This window comes from Asterias amurensis, chromosome 22, assembly GCF_032118995.1.
Source record: "Asterias amurensis chromosome 22, ASM3211899v1".
Classification (NCBI taxonomy): domain Eukaryota; kingdom Metazoa; phylum Echinodermata; class Asteroidea; order Forcipulatida; family Asteriidae; genus Asterias; species Asterias amurensis.
This window is the reverse complement of record NC_092669.1, coordinates 8,368,682-8,396,209: the sequence shown is the minus strand read 5'-3', so window position 1 is coordinate 8,396,209 and position 27,528 is coordinate 8,368,682.

The window sequence follows — 27,528 nt, the reverse complement described above, 5'->3', positions numbered from 1 at the left end:
TTGTTATTCCCAAGGTTTTGCGAATTTTGCATGACTCCACACAGGCAAGTTGTTCAGGATGCTCAACTTGGTCGATTTGTACCGTCAAAATGTGATTTCCAGAGTTGACTATTAGAAAAACAAGATGGCCGCTCTTCCCTTTTCCCTACCGGGGGAATAAACTTTTTAATTTTCGAGCCACCCCGAGAAGCCGAATTAGCGTGATTACTTCTTGAGGATACCCCACCCGAGTGTGCCGGTGCAAATTTGAACTCCGTCACTGTTATATTTTGGCGGTAATCGACGATTATTGGTCAAATTATGACGTCACTTTTGCACCAAAAAGTTGTAATTCCCAAGGTTTAGCGAATTTTGCTTGACTCCACATAGGCAAGTTGTTCAGAAAGCTCAACTTGGTCGATTTGTACCGTCAAAACGCGATTTCCAGAGTTGACTGTTAGAAAAACAAGATGGCCGCTCTTCTCTTTTCCCTACCGGGGGAATAAACTTTTTAATTTTCGAGCCACCCCGAAAAGCCGAATTAGCGTGATTACTTCTTGAGGATACCCCACCCGAGTGTGCCGGTGCAAATTTGAACTCCGTCACTGTTATATTTTGGCGGTAATCGACGATTATTGGTCAAACTATGACGTCACTTTTGCACCAAAAAGTTGTAATTCCCAAGGTTTTGCGAATTTTGCTTGACTCCACACAGGAAAGTTGTTCAGGATGCTCAACTTGGTCGATTTGTACCGTCAAAACGCGATTTCCAGAGTTGACTATTAGAAAAACAAGATGGCCGCTCTTCCCTTTTCCCTACCGGGGGAATAAACTTTTTAATTTTCGAGCCACCCCGAAAAGCCGAATTAGCGTGATTACTTCTTGAGGATACCCCACCCGAGTGTGCCGGTGCAAATTTGAACTCCGTCATTGTTATATTTTGACGGTAATCGACGATTATTGGTCAAATTATGACGTCACTTTTGCACCAAAAAGTTGTAATTCCCAAGGTTTTGCGAATTTTGCATGACTCCACACAGGAAAGTTGTTCAGGATGCTCAACTTGGTCGATTTGTACCGTCAAAACGCGATTTCAAGAGTTGACTATTAGAACAACAAGATGGCCGCTCTTCCCTTTTCCCTAACCGGGGAATAAAATTTTAATTTTCGAGCCACCCCGAAAAGCCGAATTAGCGTGATTACTTCTTGCGGATAACCCACCCGAGTGTGCCGGTGCAAATTTGAACTCCGTCACTGTTATATTTTGGCGGTAATTGACGATTTTTGGTAAAATTATGACGTCACTTTTGCAACAAAAAGTTGTTATTCCCAAGGTTTTGCGAATTTTTCATGACTCCACACAGGAAAGTTGTTCAGGATGCTCAACTTGGTCGATTTGTACCGTCAAAACGCGATTTCCAGAGTTGACTATTAGAAAAACAAGATGGCCGCTCTTCCCTTTTCCCTACCGGGGGAATAAACTTTTTAATTTTCGAGCCACCCCGAAAAGCCGAATTAGCGTGATTACTTCTTGAGGAAAATCCCACCCGAGTGTGCCGGTGCAAATTCGAACTCCGTCATTGTTATATTTTGACGGTAATCGACGATTATTGGTCAAATTATGACGTCACTTTTGCACCAAAAAGTTGTAATTCCCAAGGTTTTGCGAATTTTGCATGACTCCACACAGGAAAGTTGTTCAGGATGCTCAACTTGGTCGATTTGTACCGTCAAAACGCGATTTCCAGAGTTGACTATTAGAAAAACAAGATGGCCGCTCTTCCCTTTTCCCTACCGGGGGAATAAACTTTTTAATTTTCGAGCCACCCCGAAAAGCCGAATTAGCGTGATTACTTCTTGAGGATACCCCACCCGAGTGTGCCGGTGCAAATTTGAACTCCGTCATTGTTATACTTTGGCGGTAATCGACGATTATTGGTCAAATTATGACGTCACTTTTGCAACAAAAAGTTGTAATTCCCAAGGTTTTGCGAATTTTGCATGACTCCACACAGGAAAGTTGTTCAAGATGCTCAACTTGGTCGATTTGTACCGTCAAAACGCGATTTCCAGAGTTGACTATTAGAAAAACAAGATGGCCGCTCTTCCCTTTTCCCTACCGGGGGAATAAACTTTTTAATTTTCGAGCCAACCCCGAAAAGCCGAATAAGCGTGATTACTTCTTGAGGATACCCCACCCGAGTGTGCCGGTGCAAATTTGAACTCCGTCATTGTTATATTTTGATGGTAATCGACGATTATTGGTCAAATTATGACGTCACTTTTGCACCAAAAAGTTGTAATTCCCAAGGTTTTGCGAATTTTGCATGACTCCACACAGGAAAGTTGTTCAGGATGCTCAACTTGGTCGATTTGTACCGTCAAAACGCGATTTCCAGAGTTGACTATTATAAAAACAAGATGGCCGCTCTTCCCTTTTCCCTACCGGGGGAATAAACTTTTTAATTTTCGAGCCACCCCGAAAAGCCGAATTAGCGTGATTACTTCTTGAGGATACCCCACCCGAGTGTGCCGGTGCAAATTTATCTCCGTCACTGTTATATTTTGGCGGTAATCGACGATTATTGGTCAAATTATGACGTCACTTTTGCACCAAAAAGTTGTTATTCCCAAGGTTTTGCGAATTTTTCATGACTCCACACAGGAAAGTTGTTCAGGATGCTCAACTTGGTCGATTTGTACCGTCAAAACGCGATTTCCAGAGTTGACTATTAGAAAAACAAGATGGCCGCTCTTCCCTTTTCCCTACCGGGGGAATAAACTTTTTAATTTTCGAGCCACCCCGAAAAGCCGAATTAGCGTGATTACTTCTTGAGGAAAATCCCACCCGAGTGTGCCGGTGCAAATTCGAACTCCGTCATTGTTATATTTTGACGGTAATCGACGATTATTGGTCAAATTATGACGTCACTTTTGCACCAAAAAGTTGTAATTCCCAAGGTTTTGCGAATTTTGCATGACTCCACACAGGAAAGTTGTTCAGGATGCTCAACTTGGTCGATTTGTACCGTCAAAACGCGATTTCCAGAGTTGACTATTAGAAAAACAAGATGGCCGCTCTTCCCTTTTCCCTACCGGGGGAATAAACTTTTTAATTTTCGAGCCACCCCGAAAAGCCGAATTAGCGTGATTACTTCTTGAGGATACCCCACCCGAGTGTGCCGGTGCAAATTTGAACTCCGTCATTGTTATATTTTGGCGGTAATCGACGATTATTGGTCAAATTATGACGTCACTTTTGCAACAAAAAGTTGTAATTCCCAAGGTTTTGCGAATTTTGCATGACTCCACACAGGAAAGTTGTTCAAGATGCTCAACTTGGTCGATTTGTACCGTCAAAACGCGATTTCCAGAGTTGACTATTAGAAAAACAAGATGGCCGCTCTTCCCTTTTCCCTACCGGGGGAATAAACTTTTTAATTTTCGAGCCAACCCCGAAAAGCCGAATAAGCGTGATTACTTCTTGAGGATACCCCACCCGAGTGTGCCGGTGCAAATTTGAACTCCGTCATTGTTATATTTTGATGGTAATCGACGATTATTGGTCAAATTATGACGTCACTTTTGCACCAAAAAGTTGTAATTCCCAAGGTTTTGCGAATTTTGCATGACTCCACACAGGAAAGTTGTTCAGGATGCTCAACTTGGTCGATTTGTACCGTCAAAACGCGATTTCCAGAGTTGACTATTATAAAAACAAGATGGCCGCTCTTCCCTTTTCCCTACCGGGGGAATAAACTTTTTAATTTTCGAGCCACCCCGAAAAGCCGAATTAGCGTGATTACTTCTTGAGGATACCCCACCCGAGTGTGCCGGTGCAAATTTATCTCCGTCACTGTTATATTTTGGCGGTAATCGACGATTATTGGTCAAATTATGACGTCACTTTTGCAACAAAAAGTTGTAATTCCCAAGGTTTTGCGAATTTTGCATGACTCCACACAGGAAAGCTGTTCAGGATGCTCAACTTGGTCGATTTGCACCGTCAAAACGCGATTTCCAGAGTTGACTATTAGAAAAACAAGATGGCCGCTCTTCCCTTTTCCCTAACCGGGGAATAAAATTTTAATTTTCGAGCCACCCCGAAAAGCCGAATTAGCGTGATTACTTCTTGCGGATACCCCACCCGAGTGTGCCGGTGCAAACTTGAACTCCATCACTGTTATATTTTGGCGGTAATCGACGATTATCGGTCAAATTATGCCGTAACTTTTGCAACAAAAAGTTGTTATTCCCAAGGTTTTGCGAATTTTGCATGACTCCACACAGGCAAGTTGTTCAGGATGCTCAACTTGGTCGATTTGTACCGTCAAAATGTGATTTCCAGAGTTGACTATTAGAAAAACAAGATGGCCGCTCTTCCCTTTTCCCTACCGGGGGAATAAACTTTTTAATTTTCGAGCCACCCCGAGAAGCCGAATTAGCGTGATTACTTCTTGAGGATACCCCACCCGAGTGTGCCGGTGCAAATTTGAACTCCGTCACTGTTATATTTTGGCGGTAATCGACGATTATTGGTCAAATTATGACGTCACTTTTGCACCAAAAAGTTGTAATTCCCAAGGTTTAGCGAATTTTGCTTGACTCCACATAGGCAAGTTGTTCAGAAAGCTCAACTTGGTCGATTTGTACCGTCAAAACGCGATTTCCAGAGTTGACTGTTAGAAAAACAAGATGGCCGCTCTTCTCTTTTCCCTACCGGGGGAATAAACTTTTTAATTTTCGAGCCACCCCGAAAAGCCGAATTAGCGTGATTACTTCTTGAGGATACCCCACCCGAGTGTGCCGGTGCAAATTTGAACTCCGTCACTGTTATATTTTGGCGGTAATCGACGATTATTGGTCAAATTATGACGTCACTTTTGCACCAAAAAGTTGTAATTCCCAAGGTTTTGCGAATTTTGCTTGACTCCACACAGGAAAGTTGTTCAGGATGCTCAACTTGGTCGATTTGTACCGTCAAAACGCGATTTCCAGAGTTGACTATTAGAAAAACAAGATGGCCGCTCTTCCCTTTTCCCTACCGGGGGAATAAACTTTTTAATTTTCGAGCCACCCCGAAAAGCCGAATTAGCGTGATTACTTCTTGAGGATACCCCACCCGAGTGTGCCGGTGCAAATTTGAACTCCGTCATTGTTATATTTTGACGGTAATCGACGATTATTGGTCAAATTATGACGTCACTTTTGCACCAAAAAGTTGTAATTCCCAAGGTTTTGCGAATTTTGCATGACTCCACACAGGAAAGTTGTTCAGGATGCTCAACTTGGTCGATTTGTACCGTCAAAACGCGATTTCAAGAGTTGACTATTAGAACAACAAGATGGCCGCTCTTCCCTTTTCCCTAACCGGGGAATAAAATTTTAATTTTCGAGCCACCCCGAAAAGCCGAATTAGCGTGATTACTTCTTGCGGATACCCCACCCGAGTGTGCCGGTGCAAATTGGAACTCCGTCACTGTTATATTTTGGCGGTAATTGACGATTTTTGGTCAAATTATGACGTCACTTTTGCAACAAAAAGTTGTTATTCCCAAGGATTTCCGAATTTTGCATGACTCCACACAGGAAAGTTGTTCAGGATGCTCAACTTGGTCGATTTGTACCGTCAAAACGCGATTTCCAGAGTTGACTATTAGAAAAACAAGATGGCCGCTCTTCCCTTTTCCCTACCGGGGAAAAAACTTTTTAATTTTCGAGCCACCCCGAAAAGCCGAATTAGCGTGATTACTTCTTGAGGATACCCCACCCGAGTGTGCCGGTGCAAATTTGAACTCCGTCATTGTTATATTTTGATGGTAATCGACGATTATTGGTCAAATTATGACGTCACTTTTGCACCAAAAAGTTGTAATTCCCAAGGTTTTGCGAATTTTGCATGACTCCACACAGGAAAGTTGTTCAGGATGCTCAACTTGGTCGATTTGTACCGTCAAAACGCGATTTCCAGAGTTGACTATTAGAAAAACAAGATGGCCGCTCTTCCCTTTTCCCTACCGGGCGAATAAACTTTTTAATTTTCGAGCCACCCCGAAAAGCCGAATTAGCGTGATTACTTCTTGAGGATAACCCACCCGAGTGTGCCGGTGCAAATTTGAACTTCGTCACTGTTATATTTTGGCGGTAATCGACAATTTTTGGTCAAATTATGACGTCACTTTTGCAACAAAAAGTTGTAATTCCCAAGGTTTTGCGAATTTTGCATGACTCCACACAGGAAAGTTGTTCAGGATGCTCAACTTGGTCGATTTCTACCGTCAAAACGCGATTTCCAGAGTTGACTATTAGAAAAACAAGATGGCCGCTCTTCCCTTTTCCCTACCGGGGAAAAAACTTTTTAATTTTCGAGCCACCCCGAAAAGCCGAATTAGCGTGATTACTTCTTGAGGATACCCCACCCGAGTGTGCCGGTGCAAACTTGAACTCCGTCACTGTTATATTTTGGCGGTAATCGACGATTATTGGTCAAATTATGACGTCACTTTTGCACCAAAAAGTTGTAATTCCCAAGGTTTTGCGAATTTTGCATGACTCCACACAGGAAAGTTGTTCAGGATGCTCAACTTGGTCGATTTGTACCGTCAAAACGCGATTTCCAGAGTTGACTATTAGAAAAACAAGATGGCCGCTCTTCCCTTTTCCCTACCGGGGGAATAAACTTTTTAATTTTCGAGCCACCCCGAAAAGCCGAATTAGCGTGATTACTTCTTGAGGATAACCCACCCGAGTGTGCCGGTGCAAATTTGAACTCCGTCACTGTTATATTTTGGCGGTAATCGACAACTTTTGGTCAAATTATGACGTCACTTTTGCAACAAAAAGTTGTAATTCCCAAGGTTTTGCGAATTTTGCATGACTCCACACAGGAAAGTTGTTCAGGATGCTCAACTTGGTCGATTTGTACCGTCAAAACGCGATTTCCAGAGTTGACTATTAGAAAAACAAGATGGCCGCTCTTCCCTTTTCCCTACCGGGGGAATAAACTTTATAATTTTCGAGCCACCCCGAAAAGCCGAATTAGCGTGATTACTTCTTGAGGATACCCCACCCGAGTGTGCCGGTGCAAATTTGAACTCCGTCACTGTTATATTTTGGCGGTAATCGACGATTATTGGTCAAATTATGACGTCACTTTTGCACCAAAAAGTTGTAATTCCCAAGGTTTTGCGAATTTTGCATGACTCCACACAGGAAAGTTGTTCAGGATGCTCAACTTGGTCGATTTGTACCGTCAAAACGCGATTTCCAGAGTTGACTATTAGAAAAACAAGATGGCCGCTCTTCCCTTTTCCCTACCGGGGGAATAAACTTTTTAATTTTCGAGCCACCCCGAAAAGCCGAATTAGCGTGATTACTTCTTGAGGATACCCCACCCGAGTGTGCCGGTGCAAATTTGAACTCCGTCATTGTTATATTTTGACGGTAATCGACGATTATTGGTCAAATTATGACGTCACTTTTGCACCAAAAAGTTGTAATTCCCAAGGTTTTGCGAATTTTGCATGACTCCACACAGGAAAGTTGATCAGGATGCTCAACTTGGTCGATTTGTACCGTCAAAACGCGATTTCAAGAGTTGACTATTAGAACAACAAGATGGCCGCTCTTCCCTTTTCCCTAACCGGGGAATAAAATTTTAATTTTCGAGCCACCCCGAAAAGCCGAATTAGCGTGATTACTTCTTGCGGATACCCCACCCGAGTGTGCCGGTGCAAACTTGACCTCCGTCACTGTTATATTTTGGCGGTAATCGACGATTATTGGTCAAATTATGACGTCACTTTTGCACCAAAAAGTTGTAATTCCCAAGGTTTTGCGAATTTTGCATGACTCCACACAGGAAAGTTGTTCAGGATGCTCAACTTGGTCGATTTGTACCGTCAAAACGCGATTTCCAGAGTTGACTATTAGAAAAACAAGATGGCCGCTCTTCCCTTTTCCCTACCGGGGGAATAAACTTTTTAATTTTCGAGCCACCCCGAAAAGCCGAATTAGCGTGATTACTTCTTGAGGATAACCCACCCGAGTGTGCCGGTGCAAATTTGAACTCCGTCACTGTTATATTTTGGCGGTAATCGACAACTTTTGGTCAAATTATGACGTCACTTTTGCAACAAAAAGTTGTAATTCCCAAGGTTTTGCGAATTTTGCATGACTCCACACAGGAAAGTTGTTCAGGATGCTCAACTTGGTCGATTTGTACCGTCAAAACGCGATTTCAAGAGTTGACTATTAGAACAACAAGATGGCCGCTCTTCCCTTTTCCCTAACCGGGGAATAAAATTTTAATTTTCGAGCCACCCCGAAAAGCCGAATTAGCGTGATTACTTCTTGCGGATACCCCACCCGAGTGTGCCGGTGCAAATTTGAACTCCGTCACTGTTATATTTTGGCGGTAATCGACAACTTTTGGTCAAATTATGACGTCACTTTTGCAACAAAAAGTTGTAATTCCCAAGGTTTTGCGAATTTTGCATGACTCCACACAGGAAAGTTGTTCAGGATGCTCAACTTGGTCGATTTGTACCGTCAAAACGCGATTTCCAGAGTTGACTATTAGAAAAACAAGATGGCCGCTCTTCCCTTTTCCCTACCGGGGGAATAAACTTTATAATTTTCGAGCCACCCCGAAAAGCCGAATTAGCGTGATTACTTCTTGAGGATACCCCACCCGAGTGTGCCGGTGCAAATTTGAACTCCGTCACTGTTATATTTTGGCGGTAATCGACGATTATTGGTCAAATTATGACGTCACTTTTGCACCAAAAAGTTGTAATTCCCAAGGTTTTGCGAATTTTGCATGACTCCACACAGGAAAGTTGTTCAGGATGCTCAACTTGGTCGATTTGTACCGTCAAAACGCGATTTCCAGAGTTGACTATTAGAAAAACAAGATGGCCGCTCTTCCCTTTTCCCTACCGGGGGAATAAACTTTTTAATTTTCGAGCCACCCCGAAAAGCCGAATTAGCGTGATTACTTCTTGAGGATACCCCACCCGAGTGTGCCGGTGCAAATTTGAACTCCGTCATTGTTATATTTTGACGGTAATCGACGATTATTGGTCAAATTATGACGTCACTTTTGCACCAAAAAGTTGTAATTCCCAAGGTTTTGCGAATTTTGCATGACTCCACACAGGAAAGTTGATCAGGATGCTCAACTTGGTCGATTTGTACCGTCAAAACGCGATTTCAAGAGTTGACTATTAGAACAACAAGATGGCCGCTCTTCCCTTTTCCCTAACCGGGGAATAAAATTTTAATTTTCGAGCCACCCCGAAAAGCCGAATTAGCGTGATTACTTCTTGCGGATACCCCACCCGAGTGTGCCGGTGCAAACTTGACCTCCGTCACTGTTATATTTTGGCGGTAATCGACGATTATTGGTCAAATTATGACGTCACTTTTGCACCAAAAAGTTGTAATTCCCAAGGTTTTGCGAATTTTGCATGACTCCACACAGGAAAGTTGTTCAGGATGCTCAACTTGGTCGATTTGTACCGTCAAAACGCGATTTCCAGAGTTGACTATTAGAAAAACAAGATGGCCGCTCTTCCCTTTTCCCTACCGGGGGAATAAACTTTTTAATTTTCGAGCCACCCCGAAAAGCCGAATTAGCGTGATTACTTCTTGAGGATAACCCACCCGAGTGTGCCGGTGCAAATTTGAACTCCGTCACTGTTATATTTTGGCGGTAATCGACAACTTTTGGTCAAATTATGACGTCACTTTTGCAACAAAAAGTTGTAATTCCCAAGGTTTTGCGAATTTTGCATGACTCCACACAGGAAAGTTGTTCAGGATGCTCAACTTGGTCGATTTGTACCGTCAAAACGCGATTTCAAGAGTTGACTATTAGAACAACAAGATGGCCGCTCTTCCCTTTTCCCTAACCGGGGAATAAAATTTTAATTTTCGAGCCACCCCGAAAAGCCGAATTAGCGTGATTACTTCTTGCGGATACCCCACCCGAGTGTGCCGGTGCAAATTTGAACTCCGTCACTGTTATATTTTGGCGGTAATTGACGATTTTTGGTAAAATTATGACGTCACTTTTGCAACAAAAAGTTGTTATTCCCAAGGTTTTGCGAATTTTTCATGACTCCACACAGCAAAGTTGTTCAGGATGCTCAACTTGGTCGATTTGTACCGTCAAAACGCGATTTCCAGAGTTGACTATTAGAAAAACAAGATGGCCGCTCTTCCCTTTTCCCTACCGGGGGAATAAACTTTTTAATTTTCGAGCCACCCCGAAAAGCCGAATTAGCGTGATTACTTCTTGAGGATACCCCACCCGAGTGTGCCGGTGCAAATTCGAACTCCGTCATTGTTATATTTTGACGGTAATCGACGATTATTGGTCAAATTATGACGTCACTTTTGCACCAAAAAGTTGTAATTCCCAAGGTTTTGCGAATTTTGCATGACTCCACACAGGAAAGTTGTTCAGGATGCTCAACTTGGTCGATTTGTACCGTCAAAACGCGATTTCCAGAGTTGACTATTAGAAAAACAAGATGGCCGCTCTTCCCTTTTCCCTACCGGGGGAATAAACTTTTTAATTTTCGAGCCACCCCGAAAAGCCGAATTAGCGTGATTACTTCTTGAGGATACCCCACCCGAGTGTGCCGGTGCAAATTTGAACTCCGTCATTGTTATATTTTGGCGGTAATCGACGATTATTGGTCAAATTATGACGTCACTTTTGCAACAAAAAGTTGTAATTCCCAAGGTTTTGCGAATTTTGCATGACTCCACACAGGAAAGTTGTTCAAGATGCTCAACTTGGTCGATTTGTACCGTCAAAACGCGATTTCCAGAGTTGACTATTAGAAAAACAAGATGGCCGCTCTTCCCTTTTCCCTACCGGGGGAATAAACTTTTTAATTTTCGAGCCAACCCCGAAAAGCCGAATAAGCGTGATTACTTCTTGAGGATACCCCACCCGAGTGTGCCGGTGCAAATTTGAACTCCGTCATTGTTATATTTTGATGGTAATCGACGATTATTGGTCAAATTATGACGTCACTTTTGCACCAAAAAGTTGTAATTCCCAAGGTTTTGCGAATTTTGCATGACTCCACACAGGAAAGTTGTTCAGGATGCTCAACTTGGTCGATTTGTACCGTCAAAACGCGATTTCCAGAGTTGACTATTATAAAAACAAGATGGCCGCTCTTCCCTTTTCCCTACCGGGGGAATAAACTTTTTAATTTTCGAGCCACCCCGAAAAGCCGAATTAGCGTGATTACTTCTTGAGGATACCCCACCCGAGTGTGCCGGTGCAAATTTATCTCCGTCACTGTTATATTTTGGCGGTAATCGACGATTATTGGTCAAATTATGACGTCACTTTTGCAACAAAAAGTTGTAATTCCCAAGGTTTTGCGAATTTTGCATGACTCCACAGAGGAAAGCTGTTCAGGATGCTCAACTTGGTCGATTTGCACCGTCAAAACGCGATTTCCAGAGTTGACTATTAGAAAAACAAGATGGCCGCTCTTCCCTTTTCCCTAACCGGGGAATAAAATTTTAATTTTCGAGCCACCCCGAAAAGCCGAATTAGCGTGATTACTTCTTGCGGATACCCCACCCGAGAGTGCCGGTGCAAACTTGAACTCCATCACTGTTATATTTTGGCGGTAATCGACGATTATCGGTCAAATTATGCCGTAACTTTTGCAACAAAAAGTTGTTATTCCCAAGGTTTTGCGAATTTTGCATGACTCCACACAGGCAAGTTGTTCAGGATGCTCAACTTGGTCGATTTGTACCGTCAAAATGTGATTTCCAGAGTTGACTATTAGAAAAACAAGATGGCCGCTCTTCCCTTTTCCCTACCGGGGGAATAAACTTTTTAATTTTCGAGCCACCCCGAGAAGCCGAATTAGCGTGATTACTTCTTGAGGATACCCCACCCGAGTGTGCCGGTGCAAATTTGAACTCCGTCACTGTTATATTTTGGCGGTAATCGACGATTATTGGTCAAATTATGACGTCACTTTTGCACCAAAAAGTTGTAATTCCCAAGGTTTAGCGAATTTTGCTTGACTCCACACATGAAAGTTGTTCAGGATGCTCAACTTGGTCGATTTGTACCGTCAAAACGCGATTTCCAGAGTTGACTGTTAGAAAAACAAGATGGCCGCTCTTCCCTTTTCCCTACCGGGGGAATAAACTTTTTAATTTTCGAGCCACCCCGAAAAGCCGAATTAGCGTGATTACTTCTTGAGGATACCCCACCCGAGTGTGCCGGTGCAAATTTGAACTCCGTCACTGTTATATTTTGGCGGTAATCGACGATTATTGGTCAAATTATGACGTCACTTTTGCACCAAAAAGTTGTAATTCCCAAGGTTTTGCGAATTTTGCATGACTCCACACAGGAAAGTTGTTCAGGATGCTCAACTTGGTCGATTTGTACCGTCAAAACGCGATTTCCAGAGTTGACTATTATAAAAACAAGATGGCCGCTCTTCCCTTTTCCCTACCGGGGGAATAAACTTTTTAATTTTCGAGCCACCCCGAAAAGCCGAATTAGCGTGATTACTTCTTGAGGATACCCCACCCGAGTGTGCCGGTGCAAATTTGAACTCCGTCATTGTTATATTTTGACGGTAATCGACGATTATTGGTCAAATTATGACGTCACTTTTGCACCAAAAAGTTGTAATTCCCAAGGTTTTGCGAATTTTGCATGACTCCACACAGGAAAGTTGTTCAGGATGCTCAACTTGGTCGATTTGTACCGTCAAAACGCGATTTCAAGAGTTGACTATTAGAACAACAAGATGGCCGCTCTTCCCTTTTCCCTAACCGGGGAATAAAATTTTAATTTTCGAGCCACCCCGAAAAGCCGAATTAGCGTGATTACTTCTTGCGGATACCCCACCCGAGTGTGCCGGTGCAAATTTGAACTCCGTCACTGTTATATTTTGGCGGTAATTGACGATTTTTGGTCAAATTATGACGTCACTTTTGCAACAAAAAGTTGTTATTCCCAAGGATTTGCGAATTTTGCACACTGCAAAAACTGTGGTGTTAAAATGTACACCATCGGTGTTAATTTTAATTCTTTTCCGTCATTCATATTGGGCAAGAATTTCGGTGTTAAATAGCTCCTATTTTGGAATCAAAATAAGTTAACACCAATATCGGTGTAGAAGTCTAACACCAAATGGGGAGTAATTTAATTCCAAATTGGTGTTTATATTGGGCAAGAATGCTGGTGTTAAACAACCCCGATTTTGGAGTTAAATTAATTCAACACCAATCGCGGTGTAGAAATCTAACACCAAAGGGGGATTAAATTAATTCCAAAGTGGTGTAAATAAAAACAACACAAGTAATGACAAGACAATTTGTTCTGGTATATAAACTTTTGATATTATTGCTTCAAAAATATAAATCTGAAATAAATCATTCATTATTTAAACAATAATCATACAAATAATACTGATCAAATCCAAAAGTAATAAGTGGAAATTTTCTGAAAGTGTCTAAACCATCAATAGAAGGCATTTGACATCATCAATTGGCAAGAATAAAATTGCACTTTGATTTCAAGGATCAAGAAAATTAGCACTACTGATTATAGTATGAAAAACACAAACTAGCGTAACACCCTAACACCATAACAAGAACAAACTGTATAAAACAGCTGTGAAAGCTGTAATGTACTTCCGAAAGCTATCCAGTATGAAAACAATCTTTAGTAGTCACACAACATGAGATTACCAATCTGTTAAGTAGTTTCTATATTTAATGAATAATCATTGACATTACTTTAGCCTCTTGAATAATCATGACAATACTGAAAAGATCATTGTTTTTTCCTTTCTCTGTCTTGTTTCTATTCAAAAAATAAAAAGGTTTCATAAAATAACAAAAAATTGTCTTTTAGCTGTAGGATATGCCCAATAAAGAAAACTTCTTTGTACTTATCTATAGCTAACATGTTATTGTCGTTTGAGTTTTACATTTTCAGGGTGGAAGGGAAGGTTTACACACTTTACTTTGATTTGATCCCAGTAAAAAACCTGTAAGGGAGATACTATAAACATGCAAATGAGTCACACACAATAATTACATAAATCATTGTAAATTTTCTGGATAATCTCAAACATCAACCCCAAACATTTTATAAATTGGCAAGAAGCTACATACAATAAATATCATAAAACTGCACTTTGATTTCAAGGATCACAACAATTAGCACAACTGATTTTCCCCAACTGATTACATTATGAGAAAAACACGAATTAACATCGAATCATAACAGGAACAATGTATACATCAATCTGCTCATCAAATCATGGAATGTACTTTAATTCCAACCAAACCAAAACCATAGATTTACAAACAAATATGATCTTATGCTAATTGCTCTTCAGTATGACAGCAAAAGGTTTCATTTGTCTTTTTTCTGTCTTTTTCTTTTCAGATGAAAAAAAAGTTTAGGAACATGAAATAAAATACTTGGAAGCCCCTGAAGTAAAATAAATCATTCCTTTTGTTTTTTAACTGCAGGGTATAGGGTATGCCCAATAACATCATGTGAAAAATAACATATTATCTCAGAATGACAGAAAAAGTCTACATTTTAATTTTGATTTGACAGATGAGCATTCCCTATACTTCCTGCCATGTTGATTAAAAAGATGGACTCATGAACCTCTCTGCTCCTAAAATTACCCCATTTGGCAACGTACAGGGTAAGAATGAAGTTCTAAACAAAGTAATGGACATAGAGGTGGGTTACAATGTTTCAAAAACCTTCAATACAAAATACACCTTGTACTTAAACACCACAAGATGATGAATTTTGACAAATAAGGGTACTTCATTAGCATGATAGCACAAAACCTGGGATGATTTGTACCTACTTCCACAAAGTTTTACCCATGTAACATCATACACTTCAGACAGAAGATCAACACTAGGTAGTCTACCCATCAGAAGCTCAACACAGCCAGCTGCTAAATTTTAAACCACACTTTCTTTGTCGAATCATGGTTGAATGTGTACCTCCTTAGCTTCAGCTTCTTCACCAACATAGTTTGTGTCCTTCGGGTTGGTGATATGAATCTCGCTCTCTTTGGTTGATATGGGGGGCTACTTTCTGATGAACCGTCATCACTGGGGCTGATAATTCCAGTTGTGTCACTGATGATGCTTGGCTCACGACTACAGGGAGCTGAAAAATAGAACGTACATTGACTTCGGGTTTCAGGTTCAGGTTTATTTTTCATAGCATTAGCAATACAATAGAAGGGTATTAAAAATAGATGTAAAAATACACATCAGGGGAAATGAATATAATTTTTGTTGTTACCCTTCACCGCTATGTGATAAGCACTATCTCTTTGCATTTTGGGTCCTGCAGAAGAAAAAAACATGCACTGAGTATACAGTGCTTATCACACATCGGTGAACGGCAAAGAAAATGTATAGTTATAGTAGACATGGGTCTTTGTTTTTGTCCCATTAGCTTGTTGACAAAGTTCGTCCATGCAGCCAAATTAGATTGTTATACTTACTAATATTAAAATAAAATGACGGTTTCAGTTCGGGCCCAGTACAAAGTTGCTAAAATATTTATGCTTAGTACTCACCCCCACTCCTCCCCTTCCTTTAGCACCATCATCGTTATCCCCTGATCTGATTGGAGAACATCATTTATGACATCAGCATCAATGCCGGCACCATCTTTGTCATCAACAAAATAAACATCTTGATCTTTATCTATTTGAAATTTTTTTTTTACTGTGGATGAAAAGAAAGAAAATAGACAACAATTATTTTGTTATCGAAACTCATGAAGGAGCTTTTGTTTAATAAGTTGTGTCCAAATAGTGTTTACTAGGCATGTTAGGCCTAACAGTGTACATGTACTTAATGTAAATGCACTGACGAGCCCTGGCAAGTCAATACACACATGGTGCTACCGCAAAACAAATAAATATCATTTTTTTTGTCCACAAAATAACCGCAATATTTTTATGTAATTATTCATCTCTATTTTCTTATAGTTTTTTTTTTTAAGTTTGTGACAAGTCTTTTTAATTGGAAATATTACACTCTGCTAACAAAATAAAAAATAACACCCTTGAGTTGGCCCACCCTCTTGTCGGTGTTAAATCTATCATACGTATCTATGTATTAAAATTAGCACAATGGAATACTCCAAACACGTAAGCCAGTAACGGCCGACTACAGTTGGTTTTCATGGTTTGACCTATGTTTGACCCCCCCCCCCGTTGAAAATTCATTTCATTTCAATAAATATTAAACAAATTATGAACTTTTGCCTTATTCATCCCTCCTATCCTAAGTTACCAAATCACTCGGCCGGCCGGGTATCGTTTGAGGAGAAAAGCTAAAACAAAAATTCCTCAGTTTTTATGGAACTTCGTAAGTTTTGTAGAATTAGACTCCATGATTAAACAATTTCTAGCTAGGCTAAACGTACGTCTGCATACATTACTTCCATACTTAGAGTACGCCATTGTAAGCCAATCCACTATGCATGAGACCACAAACTGACATTAACGTACTGTTTATTATGGGACGTGTTCTACATGACAATTGTGTTGCACCAATCGCCCCACACACTTTAGATCGTTAATTCGCCCCGCACCGCTCAGGCAAAACTGACAAAAAAAGCTTCTCATTTGGATGCCATAACTGACTTACCAAGATCCACAAACTCGTCGTGGTCCCCCCTGAATGGGACTAACTTCCGGATGGTCCTTTGAGCGTCACTCACTCTTGCTATAGGCATGTTGATTATCAAAAACAATTGATCAGAACACTATTTCTTGGTATAATTCTGTGTGGCAGCAACTTTCTCTGACACGCTGTCTGTTCTCGCCAGCGGCCGGCAGCGCATCCCATAATTTCGCCTTGACCAATCACAGGCCCCCATTCGACACACGCATGCGCTTTAGCTCGAAATTAACACCACTATTAGGTAACACCAGCGTTTGGAGTTCAAATTAATGCCGATGGTGTCAATATGACACCGACTTTAATTCCAAAAGAATAAATAAAACTTGGTGTTGAAAATTTAACACCACTGTTTTTGCAGTGCATGACTCCACACAGGAAAGTTGTTCAGGATGCTCAACTTGGTCGATTTGTACCGTCAAAACGCGATTTCCAGAGTTGACTATTAGAAAAACAAGATGGCCGCTCTTCCCTTTTCCCTACCGGGGGAATAAACTTTTTAATTTTCGAGCCACCCCGAAAAGCCGAATAAGCGTGATTACTTCTTGAGGATACCCCACCCGAGTGTGCCGGTGCAAATTTGAACTCCGTCATTGTTATATTTTGATGGTAATCGACGATTATTGGTCAAATTATGACGTCACTTTTGCACCAAAAAGTTGTAATTCCCAAGGTTTTGCGAATTTTGCATGACTCCACACAGGAAAGTTGTTCAGGATGCTCAACTTGGTCGATTTGTACCGTCAAAACGCGATTTCCAGAGTTGACTATTAGAAAAACAAGATGGCCGCTCTTCCCTTTTCCCTACCGGGGGAATAAACTTTTTAATTTTCGAGCCACCCCGAAAAGCCGAATTAGCGTGATTACTTCTTGAGGATAACCCACCCGAGTGTGCCGGTGCAAATTTGAACTCCGTCACTGTTATATTTTGGCGGTAATCGACAATTTTTGGTCAAATTATGACGTCACTTTTGCAACAAAAAGTTGTAATTCCCAAGGTTTTGCGAATTTTGCATGACTCCACACAGGAAAGTTGTTCAGGATGCTCAACTTGGTCGATTTGTACCGTCAAAACGCGATTTCCAGAGTTGACTATTAGAAAAACAAGATGGCCGCTCTTCCCTTTTCCCTACCGGGGAAAAAACTTTTTAATTTTCGAGCCACCCCGAAAAGCCGAATTAGCGTGATTACTTCTTGAGGATACCCCACCCGAGTGTGCCGGTGCAAACTTGAACTCCGTCACTGTTATATTTTGGCGGTAATCGACGATTATTGGTCAAATTATGACGTCACTTTTGCACCAAAAAGTTGTAATTCCCAAGGTTTTGCGAATTTTGCATGACTCCACACAGGAAAGTTGTTCAGGATGCTCAACTTGGTCGATTTGTACCGTCAAAACGCGATTTCCAGAGTTGACTATTAGAAAAACAAGATGGCCGCTCTTCCCTTTTCCCTACCGGGGGAATAAACTTTTTAATTTTCGAGCCACCCCGAAAAGCCGAATTAGCGTGATTACTTCTTGAGGATAACCCACCCGAGTGTGCCGGTGCAAATTTGAACTCCGTCACTGTTATATTTTGGCGGTAATCGACATTTTTTGGTCAAATTATGACGTCACTTTTGCAACAAAAAGTTGTAATTCCCAAGGTTTTGCGAATTTTGCATGACTCCACACAGGAAAGTTGTTCAGGATGCTCAACTTGGTCGATTTGTACCGTCAAAACGCGATTTCCAGAGTTGACTATTAGAAAAACAAGATGGCCGCTCTTCCCTTTTCCCTACCGGGGGAATAAACTTTTTAATTTTCGAGCCACCCCGAAAAGCCGAATTAGCGTGATTACTTCTTGAGGATACCCCACCCGAGTGTGCCGGTGCAAATTTGAACTCCGTCACTGTTATATTTTGGCGGTAATCGACGATTATTGGTCAAATTATGACGTCACTTTTGCACCAAAAAGTTGTAATTCCCAAGGTTTTGCGAATTTTGCATGACTCCACACAGGAAAGTTGTTCAGGATGCTCAACTTGGTCGATTTGTACCGTCAAAACGCGATTTCCAGAGTTGACTATTAGAAAAACAAGATGGCCGCTCTTCCCTTTTCCCTACCGGGGGAATAAACTTTTTAATTTTCGAGCCACCCCGAAAAGCCGAATTAGCGTGATTACTTCTTGAGGATACCCCACCCGAGTGTGCCGGTGCAAATTTGAACTCCGTCATTGTTATATTTTGACGGTAATCGACGATTATTGGTCAAATTATGACGTCACTTTTGCACCAAAAAGTTGTAATTCCCAAGGTTTTGCGAATTTTGCATGACTCCACACAGGAAAGTTGTTCAGGATGCTCAACTTGGTCGATTTGTACCGTCAAAACGCGATTTCAAGAGTTGACTATTAGAACAACAAGATGGCCGCTCTTCCCTTTTCCCTAACCGGGGAATAAAATTTTAATTTTCGAGCCACCCCGAAAAGCCGAATTAGCGTGATTACTTCTTGCGGATACCCCACCCGAGTGTGCCGGTGCAAATTTGAACTCCGTCACTGTTATATTTTGGCGGTAATTGACGATTTTTGGTCAAATTATGACGTCACTTTTGCAACAAAAAGTTGTTATTCCCAAGGTTTTGCGAATTTTGCATGACTCCACACAAGAAAGTTGTTCAGGATGCTCAACTTTGTCGATTTGTACCGTCAAAACGCGATTTCCAGAGTTGACTATTAGAAAAACAAGATGGCCGCTCTTCCCTTTTCCCTACCGGGGGAATAAACTTTTTAATTTTCGAGCCACCCCGAAAAGCCGAATAAGCGTGATTACTTCTTGAGGATACCCCACCCGAGTGTGCCGGTGCAAATTTGAACTCCGTCATTGTTATATTTTGATGGTAATCGACGATTATTGGTCAAATTATGACGTCACTTTTGCACCAAAAAGTTGTAATTCCCAAGGTTTTGCGAATTTTGCATGACTCCACACAGGAAAGTTGTTCAGGATGCTCAACTTGGTCGATTTGTACCGTCAAAACGCGATTTCCAGAGTTGACTATTAGAAAAACAAGATGGCCGCTCTTCCCTTTTCCCTACCGGGGGAATAAACTTTTTAATTTTCGAGCCACCCCGAAAAGCCGAATTAGCGTGATTACTTCTTGAGGATAACCCACCCGAGTGTGCCGGTGCAAATTTGAACTCCGTCACTGTTATATTTTGGCGGTAATCGACAATTTTTGGTCAAATTATGACGTCACTTTTGCAACAAAAAGTTGTAATTCCCAAGGTTTTGCGAATTTTGCATGACTCCACACAGGAAAGTTGTTCAGGATGCTCAACTTGGTCGATTTGTACCGTCAAAACGCGATTTCCAGAGTTGACTATTAGAAAAACAAGATGGCCGCTCTTCCCTTTTCCCTACCGGGGAAAAAACTTTTTAATTTTCGAGCCACCCCGAAAAGCCGAATTAGCGTGATTACTTCTTGAGGATACCCCACCCGAGTGTGCCGGTGCAAACTTGAACTCCGTCACTGTTATATTTTGGCGGTAATCGACGATTATTGGTCAAATTATGACGTCACTTTTGCACCAAAAAGTTGTAATTCCCAAGGTTTTGCGAATTTTGCATGACTCCACACAGGAAAGTTGTTCAGGATGCTCAACTTGGTCGATTTGTACCGTCAAAACGCGATTTCCAGAGTTGACTATTAGAAAAACAAGATGGCCGCTCTTCCCTTTTCCCTACCGGGGGAATAAACTTTTTAATTTTCGAGCCACCCCGAAAAGCCGAATTAGCGTGATTACTTCTTGAGGATAACCCACCCGAGTGTGCCGGTGCAAATTTGAACTCCGTCACTGTTATATTTTGGCGGTAATCGACATTTTTTGGTCAAATTATGACGTCACTTTTGCAACAAAAAGTTGTAATTCCCAAGGTTTTGCGAATTTTGCATGACTCCACACAGGAAAGTTGTTCAGGATGCTCAACTTGGTCGATTTGTACCGTCAAAACGCGATTTCCAGAGTTGACTATTAGAAAAACAAGATGGCCGCTCTTCCCTTTTCCCTACCGGGGGAATAAACTTTTTAATTTTCGAGCCACCCCGAAAAGCCGAATTAGCGTGATTACTTCTTGAGGATACCCCACCCGAGTGTGCCGGTGCAAATTTGAACTCCGTCACTGTTATATTTTGGCGGTAATCGACGATTATTGGTCAAATTATGACGTCACTTTTGCACCAAAAAGTTGTAATTCCCAAGGTTTTGCGAATTTTGCATGACTCCACACAGGAAAGTTGTTCAGGATGCTCAACTTGGTCGATTTGTACCGTCAAAACGCGATTTCCAGAGTTGACTATTAGAAAAACAAGATGGCCGCTCTTCCCTTTTCCCTACCGGGGGAATAAACTTTTTAATTTTCGAGCCACCCCGAAAAGCCGAATTAGCGTGATTACTTCTTGAGGATACCCCACCCGAGTGTGCCGGTGCAAATTTGAACTCCGTCATTGTTATATTTTGACGGTAATCGACGATTATTGGTCAAATTATGACGTCACTTTTGCACCAAAAAGTTGTAATTCCCAAGGTTTTGCGAATTTTGCATGACTCCACACAGGAAAGTTGTTCAGGATGCTCAACTTGGTCGATTTGTACCGTCAAAACGCGATTTCAAGAGTTGACTATTAGAACAACAAGATGGCCGCTCTTCCCTTTTCCCTAACCGGGGAATAAAATTTTAATTTTCGAGCCACCCCGAAAAGCCGAATTAGCGTGATTACTTCTTGCGGATACCCCACCCGAGTGTGCCGGTGCAAATTTGAACTCCGTCACTGTTATATTTTGGCGGTAATTGACGATTTTTGGTCAAATTATGACGTCACTTTTGCAACAAAAAGTTGTTATTCCCAAGGTTTTGCGAATTTTGCATGACTCCACACAGGAAAGTTGTTCAGGATGCTCAACTTTGTCGATTTGTACCGTCAAAACGCGATTTCCAGAGTTGACTATTAGAAAAACAAGATGGCCGCTCTTCCCTTTTCCCTACCGGGGGAATAAACTTTTTAATTTTCGAGCCACCCCGAAAAGCCGAATAAGCGTGATTACTTCTTGAGGATACCCCACCCGAGTGTGCCGGTGCAAATTTGAACTCCGTCATTGTTATATTTTGATGGTAATCGACGATTATTGGTCAAATTATGACGTCACTTTTGCACCAAAAAGTTGTAATTCCCAAGGTTTTGCGAATTTTGCATGACTCCACACAGGAAAGTTGTTCAGGATGCTCAACTTGGTCGATTTGTACCGTCAAAACGCGATTTCCAGAGTTGACTATTATAAAAACAAGATGGCCGCTCTTCCCTTTTCCCTACCGGGGGAATAAACTTTTTAATTTTCGAGCCACCCCGAAAAGCCGAATTAGCGTGATTACTTCTTGAGGATAACCCACCCGAGTGTGCCGGTGCAAATTTGAACTCCGTCACTGTTATATTTTGGCGGTAATCGACAATTATTGGTCAAATTATGACGTCACTTTTGCAACAAAAAGTTGTAATTCCCAAGGTTTTGCGAATTTTGCATGACTCCACACAGGAAAGTTGTTCAGGATGCTCAACTTGGTCGATTTGTACCGTCAAAACGCGATTTCCAGAGTTGACTATTAGAAAAACAAGATGGCCGCTCTTCCCTTTTCCCTACCGGGGGAATAAACTTTTTAATTTTCGAGCCACCCCGAAAAGCCGAATTAGCGTGATTACTTCTTGAGGATACCCCACCCGAGTGTGCCGGTGCAAATTTGAACTCCGTCATTGTTATATTTTGGCGGTAATCGACGATTATTGGTCAAATTTTGACGTCACTTTTGCAACAAAAAGTTGTAATTCCCAAGGTTTTGCGAATTTTGCATGACTCCACACAGGAAAGCTGTTCAGGATGCTCAACTTGGTCGATTTGCACCGTCAAAACGCGATTTCCAGAGTTGACTATTAGAAAAACAAGATGGCCGCTCTTCCCTTTTCCCTAACCGGGGAATAAAATTTTAATTTTCGAGCCACCCCGAAAAGCCGAATTAGCGTGATTACTTCTTGCGGATACCCCACCCGAGTGTGCCGGTGCAAATTTGAACTCCGTCACTGTTATATTTTGGCGGTAATTGACGATTTTTGGTAAAATTATGACGTCACTTTTGCACCAAAAAGTTGTTATTCCCAAGGTTTTGCGAATTTTGCATGACTCCACACAGGAAAGTTGTTCAGGATGCTCAACTTGGTCGATTTGTACCGTCAAAACGCGATTTCCAGAGTTGACTATTAGAAAAACAAGATGGCCGCTCTTCCCTTTTCCCTACCGGGGAAAAAACTTTTTAATTTTCGAGCCACCCCGAAAAGCCGAATTAGCGTGATTACTTCTTGAGGATACCCCACCCGAGTGTGCCGGTGCAAACTTGAACTCCGTCACTGTTATATTTTGGCGGTAATCGACGATTATTGGTCAAATTATGACGTCACTTTTGCACCAAAAAGTTGTAATTCCCAAGGTTTTGCGAATTTTGCATGACTCCACACAGGAAAGCTGTTCAGGATGCTCAACTTGGTCGATTTGTACCGTCAAAACGCGATTTCCAGAGTTGACTATTAGAAAAACAAGATGGCCGCTCTTCCCTTTTCCCTACCGGGGGAATAAACTTTTTAATTTTCGAGCCACCCCGAAAAGCCGAATTAGCATGATTACTTCTTGAGGATACCCCACCCGAGTGTGCCGGTGCAAATTTGAACTCCGTCACTGTTATATTTTGGCGGTAATCGACGATTATTGGTCAAATTATGACGTCACTTTTGCACCAAAAAGTTGTAATTCCCAAGGTTTTGCGAATTTTGCATGACTCCACACAGGAAAGTTGTTCAGGATGCTCAACTTGGTCGATTTGTACCGTCAAAACGCGATTTCCAGAGTTGACTATTAGAAAAACAAGATGGCCGCTCTTCCCTTTTCCCTACCGGGGGAATAAACTTTTTAATTTTCGAGCCACCCCGAAAAGCCGAATTAGCGTGATTACTTCTTGAGGATACCCCACCCGAGTGTGCCGGTGCAAATTTGAACTCCGTCATTGTTATATTTTGACGGTAATCGACGATTATTGGTCAAATTATGACGTCACTTTTGCACCAAAAAGTTGTAATTCCCAAGGTTTTGCGAATTTTGCATGACTCCACACAGGAAAGTTGTTCAGGATGCTCAACTTGGTCGATTTGTACCGTCAAAACGCGATTTCCAGAGTTGACTATTAGAAAAACAAGATGGCCGCTCTTCCCTTTTCCCTACCGGGGGAATAAACTTTTTAATTTTCGAGCCACCCCGAAAAGCCGAATTAGCGTGATTACTTCTTGAGGATACCCCACCCGAGTGTGCCGGTGCAAATTTGAACTCCGTCATTGTTATATTTTGACGGTAATCGACGATTATTGGTCAAATTATGACGTCACTTTTGCACCAAAAAGTTGTAATTCCCAAGGTTTTGCGAATTTTGCATGACTCCACACAGGAAAGTTGTTCAGGATGCTCAACTTGGTCGATTTGTACCGTCAAAACGCGATATCCAGAGTTGACTATTAGAAAAACAAGATGGCCGCTCTTCCCTTTTCCCTACCGGGGGAATAAACTTTTTTCGAGCCACCCCGAAAAGCCGAATTAGCGTGATTACTTCTTAAGGATAACCCACCCGAGTGTGCCGGTGCAAATTTGAACTCCGTCACTGTTATATTTTGGCGGTAATCGACAATTTTTGGTCAAATTATGACGTCACTTTTACAACAAAAAGTTGTAATTCCCAAGGTTTTGCGAATTTTGCATGACTCCACACAGGAAAGTTGTTCAGGATGCTCAACTTGGTCGATTTGTACCGTCAAAACGCGATTTCCAGAGTTGACTATTATAAAAACAAGATGGCCGCTCTTCCCTTTTCCCTACCGGGGAAAAAACTTTTTAATTTTCGAGCCACCCCGAAAAGCCGAATTAGCGTGATTACTTCTTGAGGATATCCCACCCGAGTGTGCCGGTGCAAACTTGAACTCCGTCACTGTTATATTTTGGCGGTAATCGACGATTATTGGTCAAATTATGACGTCACTTTTGCACCAAAAAGTTGTAATTCCCAAGGTTTTGCGAATTTTGCATGACTCCACACAGGAAAGCTGTTCAGGATGCTCAACTTGGTCGATTTGTACCGTCAAAACGCGATTTCCAGAGTTGACTATTAGAAAAACAAGATGGCCGCTCTTCCCTTTTCCCTACCGGGGGAATAAACTTTTTAATTTTCGAGCCACCCCGAAAAGCCGAATTAGCGTGATTACTTCTTGAGGATAACCCACCCGAGTGTGCCGGTGCAAATTTGAACTCCGTCACTGTTATATTTTGGCGGTAATCGACAATTTTTGGTCAAATTATGACGTCACTTTTGCAACAAAAAGTTGTAATTCCCAAGGTTTTGCGAATTTTGCATGACTCCACACAGGAAAGTTGTTCAGGATGCTCAACTTGGTCGATTTGTACCGTCAAAACGCGGTTTCCAGAGTTGACTATTAGAAAAACAAGATGGCCGCTCTTCCCTTTTCCCTACCGGGGGAATAAACTTTTTAATTTTCGAGCCACCCCGAAAAGCCGAATTAGCGTGATTACTTCTTGAGGATACCCCACCCGAGTGTGCCGGTGCAAATTTGAACTCCGTCACTGTTATATTTTGGCGGTAATCGACGATTATTGGTCAAATTATGACGTCACTTTTGCACCAAAAAGTTGTAATTCCCAAGGTTTTGCGAATTTTGCATGACTCCACACAGGAAAGTTGTTCAGGATGCTCAACTTGGTCGATTTGTACCGTCAAAACGCGATTTCCAGAGTTGACTATTAGAAAAACAAGATGGCCGCTCTTCCCTTTTCCCTACCGGGGGAATAAACTTTTTAATTTTCGAGCCACCCCGAAAAGCCGAATTAGCGTGATTACTTCTTGAGGATACCCCACCCGAGTGTGCCGGTGCAAATTTGAACTCCGTCATTGTTATATTTTGACGGTAATCGACGATTATTGGTCAAATTATGACGTCACTTTTGCACCAAAAAGTTGTAATTCCCAAGGTTTTGCGAATTTTGCATGACTCCACACAGGAAAGCTGTTCAGGATGCTCAACTTGGTCGATTTGTACCGTCAAAACGCGATTTCCAGAGTTGACTATTAGAAAAACAAGATGGCCGCTCTTCCCTTTTCCCTACCGGGGGAATAAACTTTTTAATTTTCGAGCCACCCCGAAAAGCCAAATTAGCGTGATTACATCTTGAGGATAACCCACCCGAGTGTGCCGGTGCAAATTTGAACTCCGTCACTGTTATATTTTGGCGGTAATCGACAATTTTTGGTCAAATTATGACGTCACTTTTGCAACAAAAAGTTGTAATTCCCAAGGTTTTGCGAATTTTGCATGACTCCACACAGGAAAGTTGTTCAGGATGCTCAACTTGGTCGATTTGCACCGTCAAAACGCGATTGCCAGAGTTGACTATTAGAAAAACAAGATGGCCGCTCTTCCCTTTTCCCTAACCGGGGAATAAACTTTTTAATTTTCGAGACACCCCGAAAAGCCGAATAAGCGTGATTACTTCTTGCGGATAACCCACCCGAGTGTGCCGGTGCAAATTTGAACTCCGTCACTGTTATATTTTGGCGGTAATCGACGATTATTGGTCAAATTATGACGTCACTTTTGCACCAAAAAGTTGTAATTCCCAAGGTTTTGCGAATTTTGCATGACTCCACACAGGAAAGTTGTTCAGGATGCTCAACTTGGTCGATTTGTACCGTCAAAACGCGATTTCCAGAGTTGACTATTAGAAAAACAAGATGGCCGCTCTTCCCTTTTCCCTACCGGGGGAATAAACTTTTTAATTTTCGAGCCACCCCGAAAAGCCGAATTAGCGTGATTACTTCTTGAGGATACCCCACCCGAGTGTGCCGGTGCAAATTTGAACTCCGTCATTGTTATATTTTGGCGGTAATCGACGATTATTGGTCAAATTATGACGTCACTTTTGCACCAAAAAGTTGTAATTCCCAAGGTTTTGCGAATTTTGCATGACTCCACACAGGAAAGTTGTTCAGGATGCTCAACTTGGTCGATTTGTACCGTCAAAACGCGATTTCCAGAGTTGACTATTAGAAAAACAAGATGGCCGCTCTTCCCTTTTCCCTACCGGGGGAATAAACTTTTTAATTTTCGAGCCACCCCGAAAAGCCGAATTAGCGTGATTACTTCTTGAGGATACCCCACCCGAGTGTGCCGGTGCAAATTTGAACTCCGTCATTGTTATATTTTGGCGGTAATCGACGATTATTGGTCAAATTATGACGTCACTTTTGCAACAAAAAGTTGTAATTCCCAAGGTTTTGCGAATTTTGCATGACTCCACACAGGAAAGTTGTTCAGGATGCTCAACTTGGTCGATTTGTACCGTCAAAACGCGATTTCCAGAGTTGACTATTAGAAAAACAAGATGGCCGCTCTTCCCTTTTCCCTACCGGGGGAATAAACTTTTTAATTTTCGAGCCACCCCGAAAAGCCGAATAAGCGTGATTACTTCTTGAGGATACCCCACCCGAGTGTGCCGGTGCAAATTTGAACTCCGTCATTGTTATATTTTGATGGTAATCGACGATTATTGGTCAAATTATGACGTCACTTTTGCACCAAAAAGTTGTCATTCCCAAGGTTTTGCGAATTTTGCATGACTCCACACAGGAAAGTTGTTCAGGATGCTCAACTTGGTCGATTT